We start from the raw sequence: 14,291 nt of genomic DNA, 5'->3' as shown, positions 1-14,291 counted from the left end.
TAGAAAGCAGCCACGAAGACCCAGAGCAGTCAAAAATAAACCAGTTAAATTAAAAAAGTGCACCCTACAAGGTGATATCACCTTAACACTTCAGAGTTTGTGCACTGCCTTTCCACTGACTCAGTAGAGCATTATCTTACATTCTGAACTGTGAACATAAAGAGGCTAACTCTTTTCCTCAGGAAGGTTTTGAAGGTTGAAGGGGTTTTCTTTGTATGTGCCACAAGAATCATAAGTGCCTATTGTTATGTTTTGATTAGTTACTGAAGTATACTTGATTTATAATATTGTGTTAGTTTCATGTGTATAGCATAGTGGTTCTGGTTTGTTTTTTTTTCCAGAGATTATAATTCCATTGCCTATTTTTTAAGAACATAGAGTACAGAAATGGATAAAAGTGAAAAAACAGAAGTTTTTACTTTTATGTTTTTCAGCTGCCCTCGCTCCCATGCAGACAATTGAGACTTTCTGAGATAGAGACTGTGAAGAGATTTGGGGTCTGTTTTGTTTTCTAAGTATTTATAAGAATACACACACATAATACACACCAAGAAATGTCATCATACAAAAGAAGTGTAGGCATCTTGCCATTTTCAATCAATACTCTATCTTGGAAAATTTTCCATGTTAGCCCTTATACACATTTTCCTCATTACCTTTTTAATAGCTGCATGGTTATTCCCTTCTATGAACCATATCTAATTAATCCACATTTTATTAACAGACATTTAAGTTGTACAGAATGCTGCAGAAAAAGTATCTTTGTATAGATATCCTTACCAATTGCATCGATTCAGATGCTAAAGCTGAAACTCCAGTACTTTGGCCACCTCATGCAAAGAGTTGACTCATTGGAAAAGACCCTGATGCTGGGAGGGATTGGGGGCAGGAGGAGAAGGGGACGCCAGAGGATGAGATGGCTGGATGGCATCACCGACTCGATGGACGTGAGTCTGAGTGAACTCCGGGAGATGGTGATGGACAGGGAGGCCTGGCGTGCTATGATTCATGGGGTCGCAAAGAGTCGGACACGACTGAGCAGCTGAACTGAACTGAACTGATTGCTGTAAGGTAAATTTCCTGAAGTAAAATTGCTGAATCAAAGGGTACATGCAGATTTTTTTTTTCTTTTTTGATGAATGTTTTCAAGAGGTTGTACCATTCATCCTCCCAGAGAAGTGGGTTTTATAAAAGTGGGAGTATGTTATTGTTGGAGGTCTTGGTGGGTCCCAATCTCGTGCATTGACTTAGAAGTAAAATCCTGGGCTCCCAGCATGACTAAAAGGTGCTCTCCACCCTTGGAAATTCAGCACCTTTATATACAGCTCTGATGGTTTATTTATGGAAAAGGTGGTCCTCAGCAGTTGCGGGGGAGGCAGTGTTTCAGAATCACAGAAGGCTGGCACCATAAGGTCTTTGGCGAGATGACTTAATCGACCTCCTCATTTGACAGATGAGCAAATGCAGATGTGGGTGTGCGCCGGCTCTGGGTGCACAATACTAGGCCCCCACCCACCCCTCTGTGAGATGTGGGAGTTTATCAGCCATCCAGATCACTGGCGTGTTTCCAGTGCAGCCTTGGGGGATGGAGGGGGGCATACTTTTGGAAATACAGCTGCCACCAAGGCTACAAGAGGTGTTCTCAAAAATGTACGTCAACCCAGTATGAATGTATAGGATCGATGCCCAATCTGGGATGAACAAAATGATGAAAATCTACTTGCTGAACAACAGATTGAAGTATAAACCTGCCTCCTGAGTCATGACTCACTCTTCAATGAATGATCAGCAGGAGCAACCCTCTCCACAGCAATCTCCCTTTCTCAGCCCTTAAAGTCAAACCTCCTCCCTTTCAGAATTAAGAGGGAGGAACTGTCTAGGCATCTCCCCACCTCTCTCTCTCTTCTCATCTAAGGACAAAGCCTGGTCCATCTAAGTGGTCAGGTGGGAGAAAGGGAAGCCCAACCCAGCTCCTGTCTTGGAGGAGCTCTACTTGGAGTGCTGTCCCCCAAGGCTGCCTTCTCGGCAGCCACAGGCCTGATGCCATCAGCTCTGACTCTTCACACGTGCCCGAGGAGGGCCGAGCAAATTGACTCAGCCTCACTGTGGTTCTAGTTCTAAACTGGCTGGGTCTGGCTTATCACTAAAATGATATTTTCATTTGGCCCTTGTTTTTGATCTCTTGATGGATTCAAAACTCAGATAAACAAAGGACTTATGTTAACTGGCCATCTTGAAATCACAACATTCTCCCTCTATGACAGTGAGTTTAAAGGCTCAGGAAAGGAGAACTGGATCCAGTTATTTACCTGATAAGTGCTCGATGGCTTTCTGTCTGCAGAAGCTGCTGGACCATGAGACCCTCGTTCTCTTTTCTCTGAAAGATCAGGGATTCATTTCAATTGCATCTCTCAAGTACATTCAGTTGAGTGATGACCTTTTCCCTTGACTGGTAGGACTGGGAGCTTAGGAACCTCCTGGAACATCAGCAGACCTGAGGGGCTTGCAAAGCTGAATAGCAAATAAGAATTGTGGGAGACAAAGAAAAAAATACACCTGTATATATAAACACACACATGCATAACAAGAGAAAGAAGAGTTAGGAAAGAAAAATATAATCGAGCCTCATCTCTTGAATTGTTAGGAACGTTCTTAATATATTGTCAGGGGGTGGACACCAAGAGACTGATTACAGACTGATACATTTACTTTAATTATATCTGAGTAACAACAAACCAAAAAGGAATCTATCTTATATGTAAATATGCATTTGCATCTGTTTGAATGAGCGTGGGCAGTAGGTAGCAGGTGTTAGCATGAGAGCTGGGAGCATGGGGAGAGATGGGACTGGAGACAGGACCAAAGGAGATAGTTTGCTTTTATTTTATTTTATTTTATATGTCTTTGCACCATTTCCTTTGTTACAGTAAGCATGTTTTACTCATATCGAAAAACATCACTAAAAAGAAATGAGATGAAAATGGAAAGAAAATGTTAGTTCCAAACTGGTATATTTCTCTGTGTTTGGGGGGAAGTGTGTTGTGTGTGTGTGTGAGACAGAGAGGAAAGCAAGGCATAGAATAGTGTGTATCACATGATCTATTTATATCAGTAAAAATGATTCATCACATATATGCTGCTGCATGCACTGACATGTCTTTCATCTTTCAAAATGTTTCACGTTTGAAACATTTGCCATGGCTATGTAATTCTTTCATGTGTCAAAAATGTAATTATATTTATGAATGATTTATAATACAAGGAGAAAATGCATGTGATGTATTAAACAAAACAGCAGTAAACTGCTTATATGTTAAAGTTTCAATAATAAGAGAACAACTGGGGAAATTCATAGACAATAAACTAGATGAGAAAATGCCATGATGTTAAGAGTGATGGTTAATTACAGGTGACATTTGTTAAAATTAAAAACACGTCCTGTGGGCATGAGTTTAATGCTGATACTTCAGGGTTGGGAAAGGTTTTGTCTGGCTGTGGATAGAGAGAATATTTTAGGACCACAGCATCTGCGTGGTATCCGCAGGTCCTAGATGATGCCCTTGGCCTTAGCTGGGCCACATGAGAGCACAAGAAACACAGAGCTGCCACCACAGAGAGAAAATCACCGCCAGCCCTGCCCCAGTGACAGGGTCAGCGGCCTTTTCTTTGACTACAGACAACATAATTAAAGACGGAAGGACTCCACTGGAGTTAACAGAAGTCAGGAATATTCTATGTTCAATGGCTTTCTTTTGCTAGAATGATGCTGAATATGGACTTCTAGTTACACTGCCTGGATTCAAATTCCAGGTCCACAATTTGGGTCAGCTGCAAGCTTCTTAGCCTCTCCATGCTTTGATTTTCCCATCTGTAAGATGCAAATAATAACAATAACCTACACCTTATAGGATTATTATGAAGAGGCAATGAGCTAAGAGAGGGACAAATCTTAGAGCACAGCACTTGGAACACAGCACACTATAAGCCTTTGTTATTAGCAATACTGGGGGCTTCCCTAGTGGCTCAGATGGTAAAGAACCTACCTGCAATGTGGGAGACCTGGTTCAGTCCCTGAGTAGGGAAGATCCCCTGGAGAAGGGAATGGCAGCCCACTCCAGTATTCTTGCCTGGAAATATCCATGGACAGAGGAGCCTGGGGGGCTACAGTCCATGGGATCGCAAAGAGTCAGACACGACTGAGCAACTAACACACACATACACACGATTCATATTATCCCTTTCACATTTAAACATGGTGCCATTACTACTTGTTTCGTCATCATACTTTAATAATTGCTAGTTTCTTGGGCTTCCCACGTGGCGCTAGTGGTAAAGAACCCGCCTGTCAATGTGCGAAACCTAAGAAATGCGAGTTCCAGCCCTGGGTCCAGAAGATTCCCTGGAGGATGGCATGGCAACCCACTCCAGTATTCTTGCCTGGAGAATCCCTGTGGACAAAGGAGCCTGGCGGGCTACAGTCCATGGGGTTGCAAAGAGTCAGACACGACCAGAGCAACTTAAAACACACAGACTCGTACAGTTTCCTAGAGGTCAAAGTTGTGTCTGGAAACCACGTGGATTTTTTTTCCGAGGAAAGGGGACAGGCTCAAAACAAACAGGTACTTCAGGTGAGAGACACTGTCTGTGAGTGCCAGAAAGCCTTTCCCACTTGGCACCCCCGTGAGGGCTTGGGTTAGGGGGCCAGAGAAGAAGTTATGCATTAGAACAGGTGGTGAAAACAAAAGACATTCTCAACTGGAAACATCCCACACCAAGGTCTCAGAATCTCCCCCTAGATTTAAGAAGCTTGGTCCTATTTCAACACCTGAAGATAATTAACCAGGTTCGACCCATTCATTGTATTTTAGGACTTGGTCTGTGTGTTACTTGAAGTCACAACAGCACATTTCATTCCTGCCTTGAGCCAAAGTGGGCGAAAGAGACAAATGCTACAAACGATAGGTAACTTGCATTTCCTTGTATAAATATACAAACAAGCGACAAACACACAAATAAATGTATATATATATATATATATGGTGAATGTAGACATATATTTTCAGGCACCATGAATTTATTACTTTGGAATGCCTACATCTTCATCTCTCAAATTCTGCCCTGGTAAATTTCTACATGACCATGTCTTCCCTTGAATGTTCCCTAGTCACTCCCAGGTCCTACAGATTCCCAGCCCTTTGGAATTCTTAAGGCATTTAAAATAATTGCCAATTTAACCACAGACTGTCTTCCATTGTTTATAGCTGTTTCATATGTGTTAATCTCTCTCATCTTGATAAACTTCCTGATGATAAATGGTGTGGAGAGTTAGACTTCCTTTAAGTTTACTCCCTTCTCCCCCTCCCTCCACCTCAGAAAAAAGAAAAAGAAAAGCTGAGCATACTATGGAACTCAACATAGAACGAGAGGCTCACAGAATTTTTTAGATCTAGAAGAGAGCTGAATCTATGAAGGGACTCTTTTCCTAAATGAAGAACCTGATCTAGCATCACCTACTGGGATGACTGTACATCTAACTCACAGACACTGCCAGGAAACACACACACACATTCTTAATACACCTACCTTCCCAGGTCTGCAACCAAATGGCTACTGTCTCTTATGACAGAATTAAACAGTATAATTTTGAACTAACCTCTGATCAGCCCAAGAGAGACCTAAAAATTCTTTCCCCACCTGCTTTAGACAGGACTCCTGAGATTTCTGGATGCTGGTTTGTTGTTGCCTTTTAAAAATGTTTTTGCCTTACAAACGTAAAGGGAAAGCCACAAGGTTTGACTAGTGGTGCTAGTGATAAAGAGCCCATCTGCCAGTGCAGGAGACAGAGGGGATGCGGGTTCGATCCCTGGTTTGGAAAGATTCCCCTGGGGGAGGAGATGGCAACTCATTCCAGTATTCTTGCCTGGGAAATCCCATGGACAGAGGAGCTTGGCAGGCTACAGTCCATGGCATTGCAAAGAATCAGACATGACTGAGGGACTGAGCACACACACACACACACACACACACACGTGCACGCGCGCGCACACACACACACACACACACCTCAGCCAATAAACCATGGACACTAGTTTCCTGGTTCTAACTGCAAAGTACTGTGTTAACATGTTGTTTAGTCATGTCTGACTCTTTGCGATCCTGCCAGGCTCCTCTGTCTATGGGATTTCCCAGGCAAGAATACTGGAATGGGTTGCCATTTCCTTCCCCAGGGGATCTTTCCAACCCAGGACTGAACCCGTGTCACTTACATTGAGGCACTGGCAGGTGGATTCTTCACTGCTGAGCCACCAGGGAAGGCCAGTTAACATGTTACTTAATCTTATTAATCACATCAGTGGGGAGACTGTGCCTTGTTTTATAGTTAGTGTCATTCAATCACTAACTTCTGTCCGAGTTTTGCGACTCCTTGAATTGCACCATTGTTTTATATCTTTAAGCTAATCTACCTTCATAAAATGCAAATAAGGCTAAACATTCATCCCCAAATAATGTTTCACATTATGTACACATAATGTATGTATACATAATGTTTCACATTATGTATTTTATACATAATGTATACAAAATATAAAACTGCTGGCTGGGCACATGGGTAGGTGAATATAGACACCAGAAACTGGGCCCAGTTCTTAGTTTCCTCATCCACTAAGGAACACAATGGAACCAACCAGGATGTTGGTTCCCATGGCTTACTAGCAGTGACTCTGGGCTAAGTCCAACCCCGAACTTCCCCCCCTGCATTTATAAAACACACAATAAGAAGGTGTGGATGAGGAGTGTCCCCTGCCAAACCAGTACACAAAGGACGTTGTAACGATGAAGCCACCAGCCACTGTAGCCACTTCCGACTGTGCACCCTGAGGGGATTCAGGATGGAGAAAAGCAGAATCCTGGCCCCAGACAGTTAAAGTGCCGTCGAGCGAATGATTCAGTGAGGCCAGACTCTTGCATCTTCCCATACATTTTGTTGCTGTTGTTCAGTCTCTGAGTTCAGTCTCACAGACTCTTTGTGACCCCAAGGCCTGCAGCACGCCAGGCTTCCCTGTCCTTTACCATCTCCTGGGGTTTGCCCAGACCCACGTCCATTGTGTCGATGATGCCGTTCAACCACCTCATCCTCTGTCACCCCCTCCTCCTCCCGCCCTCAATCTTTCCCAGCATCAGGGTCTTTTCCAATGAGTCAGGTCGCATCAGGTGGTCAAAGTATTGGAGTTTCAGCTTCAGCATCAGTCCTTCCAATAAATATTCAGGGTTGATTTTCCTTAGGATTGACTGATCTCCTTGCTGTCCAAGGGACTCACAAAAGTCTTTCCCAGCACCACAGTTTGAAAGCATCAGTTCTTTAGTCCTCAGCCTTCTTCATGGTCCAACTCTCATATCCATACATGGCTACAGGAAAAGCCATAACCTCGACTATATGGACCTCTGTTGGCAAAGTAATGTCTCTGCTTTTTAATATGCTGTCTAGGTTTGTCGCAGCTTTCCTTCCAAGGAGCAAGTGTCTTTTACATGGCTCAGTCACCGTCCCATACGTGGCAAGCACCAAATTCATTAACTTGAAATATCTGGTTTTCTTTAATTAATAGTATCTTTTGATATTCTGATTACCTGGATTTTTTGGTTTGGGGGTTTTTTGGGTCTTTTTGCAAAAACTCCTATGTATCCTGGCTCTTCCCTCATCTCTTTGGAAAAGTCCCTTAACACTGTCTGAGAGGCTGTCTCCTAGGCTTAAGTCCTCAGTAAGTCCTATATTTCACAACCTTTAGATGGTATTTTTTGTTTTTTCAGTCAACAAAGGAATAAACTTTGTCCACAAACTTCTTGAGTCCCATAGGCTGACAGTTGTAAGTGCCATAAGCAAGTGGGAAAGAGCTTTGCAACTCTTGAATTTGGTGGTTAGACACTGGGTTCTGAATTTTGTTGTGATTAATCTCCTTCCTCTTTTCTGTATGCATTAGACTGTAAACTGATCAGCAGTCCTGTTATTTATCTCCGTATTCTGGTGCTAACAAAGAACATGGTGTGCACTAAGCGCTCAAAAGATATTTATTGAACTGATTTGAAACTGAGCAGTCAGCAGGCTATTGCCCAGACAGTAACTGTCTCTTTTAAAACAACATCTTCCTACTCTTCACCAATAATCACACTCCTCTTCACTTCTCCACATCTCCTGGTTGAGCAGGTTGGCCTTGAATTACAGAACAACCCCCTATGGGCTCTCCTCCTATTTAGAAACCTGACGTGTGTTTACAGATGATCCCAGCTTATGCAACGCTCCCCATTTTCCCAAAATATCATGCATCAAAATGCAGCCTGAATATAGATAGCAAAACGAACACTGATGTTCTGCCTAAAGGCCTTCCACAAGCTGCAGGAAGAATATTAATTATGTGTTCTATTTGTTTTCACAGCCTAGGGGAAGCCCACAACTGACACCAGCCCATCTTTAATCTCCTTGCCATTTCCTGTCTGGGGGCTGGGCAGGCTGATTCTTCCCTCCACTGACTTTCTAATTCAACCATATCCATTCACCTGGAGATACTGTGAGCCAGCAGCAAGCCCTCAGGAATCCTGGTGATGAATGTCCTTTCCCCAGTACGGAGTGTGGCATTCGTGTACTAGAAACACAACAAAACCTTAAAACAGTTCTGAAGTGACTTGCTTCTCCATCTGTTCAAACAGTAGATATTTCTTCTTCCATAATGATCCATTATGATGACTATTACAATATTTTGCCCCTTTTTATCAGTTTCTGTTTCTCAAAGTTCACATAGAGCCCAGATTTCATATATTTATTGAATTGTAGAACAACAAGACCCTCATCACAGGTACTAAAGAAATATTACCACTAATTATCTTTTTAGTTACAGAACACTGGCCTAAATGTTCTTGTGTTAATGCTTTGATCTTTCTACAAACATCCTAGGTATTTATAGTCTTATGTTCCAATGAATGTCTGGAAAAAAGTGGAAGAGTAGCTGTACTTAGGGTTTATTTGTCAGCATTTCCTGAAATTGATTTTAACATAAATTAAGTGCGACTTAGAAAGGAAAACATGTTTAAGAAAGGACCAGATGTTTATCACCCAACTTAGAGTCTGCTGTATTTGGACTTTGAGAAAATTTTTTCATTTTTCTAGCAAACTTGGAAACCATTTCTTAAACCAATTTTTGGACAAGGAAAGATTTTCTGATTATACTCTGGCAGGCAGCAATCTCTGACAGGATGAGCCTTACGCATACTTTAGTGACCTGGCTTTTAAAACACACACAGCATGAATCCTTCCCACATTATAGTTCCTTTTAAAGAACATAGTGATATGTTTAATGCATTAAGGAACAATAAAGATTATATAAGCCAGTCAATCAAAAAGTGCCAGTGGTCCTTGCTAAGTGGCAATGGTTGGCTTAGATTTTCAGGCTATGTAACTGATGCTGCTGTTTAGTCGCTACCTCGTGTCTGACTCTTTGTGACCCCATGGATTGTACCCACCAGTTTCCTCTGTCCATTTCCCAGGCAAGAATACTGGAGTGGGTTGCCACTTCCTTCTCCAGGGGCTCTTCCCAACACAAGGATCAAACCCGCATTTCCTGCGTTGCAGGAAGATTCTTTATTGTTGAGCCACTGGGGAAGCCCAACTGATGCTACGCAGGTGTAAGCATGGTTGCAACCTATGTTGATGGTAAAACAGCTCTCTTTGCTGATTCTAGATGACACAGCATCCTTTCCCAGGGGCGGCTCATATTACATGTTGCTTAGCACCGTGGTCCTTGTGGGCAGTTAAATACAAACCATCACCATTGGAAAACACATGCATACACACAAACTTCATAACACCCAATGTCTTTCACTAAGGTTCCGATGATCTATTTCTTTCATCTCCACCCCAAAGGCAGGACTAGGATGTGAGTAGTGAGTGAGGTATTTGACTTGAGGAAAAAAACTTAAGAGGATGCAAAAAAACCCTCAGTTATCAAGATAAATAATGTGTTTTAATACATTATTTATAAACTAAAATTAAATGAAAAAATACACGATAACAAAATATTGCAATTGTAAATAACAACAAAATCCAATCTGCCCTTGCACAACCTTGCTCACTTTCCTTACCCTAATCCTGGCCCTGGTTCTAATAAAACTTTATTTATATAAACAAGGAGACAGACCATGAGCCATGGTTTGCCAAGTCAATTTTTTAATATAGTGCATTAAAATATTATTTGTTTTGGTAGCTGAGTTTTTTGGTACCTTTTAAAATGTATTTCACATCCTAGTCAACTCTGTTCTCTCACTAGACTATATACACTGAGGGCAGAGACCAAGGGTTATTTATCTTTGGTGCATAGCAAGCACTCATTAAATGCTCAAAAGTGATTCTTAGGGCTAGTAGTTAATTTCACATTTAAATTGTTTCCCTAAATTTAATCCTTAAAATTTTTAGTAAAAAAATACATTACTTGTCCCTCAAGGAAAATAGAAACATGTAGTATAAATGACAAATATAATAATCATATTCAGTATGGCTACTTTACTTCTAGTAATTTATCACAAGAAAATAATTCAGCTAAGCAAAAAGATGAAGGTATTTAAATGTTTTGTTGTTGTTGTTTAGTCGCTAAGTCATGCCTGATTCTTTGCAACCTCGTGGACTGCGGCACACAGGCTTCCTTGTCCTCCACTATCTCCTGGAGTTTGCTCAAGTTCATGTCCATTGAGTTGGTAATGCTACCTTATTGCAACATAAATAATTCCCAAGCTATGGGAACTGTTTACTATATTATGGTAGAACATAATAATATATGTAATATATATGATGGACTCATATATTAAAGAAAATAATTTTTAAAGACTATGTAAAAATTTGAAATATATGATAAAATAATAAGTAAAAATTAACAAAATACAAAGAAATAGGAATACACAAAAAGTAAGCCAGTGTATACAATTATAAATTAATATGCAAACCAAACTTCACTTAGATTATGGAATTACATTTTCATTATTTTTATTGTCTTTAATCTTGTTTTGATAATGCTTTTACTAAAATATTTGTAATGAAAATTTATCTTGAATAAAGTATTCTCAGCAGGCACAAGATAAATCCATTATCTGCAGTACATTTCTTCTCTTGATTAATATTCCAAATCTTGGTGAGAGGAGTTGAAAATCCAAAAACAAACAAACAAAATACCCTTTCTTTTACATCAGGCCAATAAGTTAATTCTTGACTCTTCATTTTTCTTACTAAGCTTTGGAAATTACCCTATTTATAAGCATGGCAAATCATAGGGGAAATCACACCAGGTGGAGAGGATTTAAATATCACAAGTTTCTGTTTCAAATGGAGATGAGAATAGAAACAAGGAGAGGGAAACGTGGATGGGTCTGGCCAAGAGTAAGAAAAGAGAAAGTGTTTTGGGGCAGAAGTTCGTAAACTAGGGATCTTGGGCCCAGATTGTAAGCTAAGAATATTGTTTAAGAAGAAAAAGGAGGGAAGAGAAAGAAGTGAGGAGAGGAAATGATAGAGACCCACACGGCCCACAAGCCTGGAGTATTCACCATCTGATTCTTTACGAAAACGTTTGCAACCTCTGCTCTAGAAGGGGAAAAAACACACTTCTGGGTGTTAGTCTACTTTGTATTTTTAAAGTTAGTACATTTTATGTTGTTAGATAAGTTTCAAATTTACAGAAAAATTGAGCAGAAAGTACAGAGTTGCCCCAGATGCCCCTTCTGCCCCACCACATATACATAGTTTCTCTCATTCTTGGCTTGCATTAGTATGGTACATTTGTTACAACTGATAAATCAACACTGGTCAATTTTTTTGGCCAAGTGGAATGTGGGACCTTACTTCCCCAACTAGGGTTCAAATCCACGCCCCCTGCTTTAAAAGAACAGTGTAGTCCCAATACATTATTATTAACTAAAGAACTAAAGTCCACAACCTCAGATACGCAGAGGACACCATCCTTATGGCAGAAGGTGAAGAACTGAAGAGCCTCTTGATGAAAGTGAAAGAGGAGAGTGAAAAAGCTGGCTAGAAACTCAACATTCAAAAAACTAAGATCATGGTATCTGGTCCCATCACTTCATGGCAATTAGATGGGGTAACAATGAAAACAGTGACAGACTTTATTTTCTTAGGCTCTAAAATCACTGCAGATGGTGACTGCAGCCATGAAATTAAAAGATGCCTGCTCCTTTGAAGAAAAGCTATGACAAACCTAGAGTGAATGAAGTCGCTCAGTCGTGTCCAACTCCTAGCGACCCCATGGACTGCAGCCTGCCAGGCCCCTCCATCCATGGGATTTTCCAGGCAAAAGTACTGGAGTGGGTTGCCATGACAAACCTAGACAACATATTAAAAAGCAGAGACATTACTTTGCCAACAAAAATCCGTCTACTCAAAGCTATGGTTTTTCCAGTGGTCATGTATTGATGTGAGAGGTGGACCATAAAGAAAGCTGAGCACCAAAGAGTTGATGCTCTTGAATTCTTGAGAGTCCCTTGGACTGCAAGGAGATCCAACCAGTCCACCCTAAAGGAAATCAGTCCTGAATATTCATTGGAAGGACTGATGCTGAAGCTGAAGCTCCAATCCTTTGGCCACCTGATGAGAAGAACTGACTCATTGGAAAAGACCCTGATGCTGGGAAAGATTGAAGGCAGGAGGAGAAGGGGACGACAGAGGATGAGACGGTTGTATGGCATCACTGGCTCAATGGACATGAGTTTGAACAAGCTCTGGGAGTTGGTGATGGACAGGGAAGCCTGGCATGCCACAGTCCATGGAGTCACAAAGAGTCGGACATGACTGAGCGACTGAACTGAACTGATAGGTTGCCTCAGGGTTCACACTTGGTGTTGTACAGTTTTATGGGTTTTGACAAATGCATAATGTCATGTATCCATCATGACAGCATCACAGAGAATAGCTTCACTGCCCTAAAAATCCCCAGCGCGCCATCTATTCCTTCACTTCCTCCCCCATGCAAACTCTTTGCAACCACTGATCTTCTTATTGGCTCTGTAACTGCCTTTTCCAGAATGTCACATAGTTAAAATCATATAGCCTGTAGCCTTTCAGACTGGCTTCTCTTACTTCATTTCAATAGCAACATGTATTCAAAATTCCTCTGTATCTTTTTCTGGCTTGAGAACTCATTTCTTTTTATCACTGGATAATACTTGATTTCATGGGTGTGCCACAGCTTGTTTATCCATTCACCTATTGAAGGGCATTTTGATCACGTCCAAGTTTCAAAAATTATTAATAAAGCTGATATATTCTTTGTGTGCAGGTTTTTGTGTGGATGTTGGTTTCAACTCATTTGGGTAAATACTAAGAAGTGCCATTGCAGGATCATATGGTAAGAGCCTGTTTAGTTTTGGAAGAAACTGCTAACTGTCTTCCAGACAGACTGTGCCATTTAGTACTCCCACCAGCAGTGAATGAGAGGCTCTGTGGTTCGGCATTCTCACTGCAGCTGATGTTTCTGGTATTTTGGATATTGGTTGTTCCAATAGGGGTGTCATGGTCCCTCACTGTGGTTCTAATTTGCAATTTCCTAATGACATATGATATTGTCTTTTCAGATGCTTATTTGCCATCCATATATCTTCTTCAATGAGGTATAAGTTCACATTTTTTGCCCATTTTTAAATCGGGTAGTCTGTTAGGGTCAGAGACGACTGAAGCACCTTAGCACACACATTTTCTTATTGGCAAGTTTTAAGAGGCTTTTTTTGTTTTTTTCATTTTAAAAAATTTGATTTTGCCTCATGCCCAGGATGCAGGGTCTTAGTTCCCCGACCAGGGATTGAACCTGGGCCATGGCAGTGAAAGCACCAAGTCCTAACCACTGGACCACAGGGAACTCCCAGTATCTCTCTTTTTGTACTATTGTAGTGTTGTTTTAAGGGCTTCTGTGGTGGCTCAGCGGTAAAGAAGCTGCCTGCCAATACAGGAGACATGGGGGTTTGACCCCTGGGTGGGTAAGATCCCCTGGAAAAGGAAATGGCAATCCATTCCAGTATCCCTGCGTGGGAAATCCTATGGACAGAGGACCCTGGCCGGTTATAGTCCATGGGGTTGAAAAGAGTCGAACATGATTTAGCAACCACAAACAAGTGCTGTGTTTATATTTGAAATTCCAGATGTACATTGTTGACACATATGAAACCAACTGACGTGTGTATGTTAACCTTGTATACACCCTACAACCTTGCTGTAAATGCTTATTAGTTCTAGGAGATTTTATTATTATTAT

At 41.2% G+C, this 14,291-nt stretch overlaps 1 long non-coding RNA gene and 1 other non-coding gene across 2 annotated transcripts in view; both read right to left on the bottom strand.

The window, feature by feature from the left end:
- Positions 1–14,291, bottom strand: part of LOC132344057 (uncharacterized) — a 78,640-nt gene that overhangs the window by 26,816 nt on the left and 37,533 nt on the right. The gene's annotated exons all lie outside the window — the stretch shown is intronic.
- On the bottom strand, positions 13,826–13,898 carry TRNAE-UUC (transfer RNA glutamic acid (anticodon UUC)). The gene has a single exon. It is a non-coding gene; the product is annotated as a tRNA-Glu (tRNA).

Source organism: Bos taurus, chromosome 27 (assembly GCF_002263795.3).
Source record: "Bos taurus isolate L1 Dominette 01449 registration number 42190680 breed Hereford chromosome 27, ARS-UCD2.0, whole genome shotgun sequence".
Taxonomy (NCBI): domain Eukaryota; kingdom Metazoa; phylum Chordata; class Mammalia; order Artiodactyla; family Bovidae; genus Bos; species Bos taurus.
The sequence above is the reverse complement of the archived record's forward strand: the minus strand, read 5'-3'. Positions and strand labels throughout refer to the sequence as shown.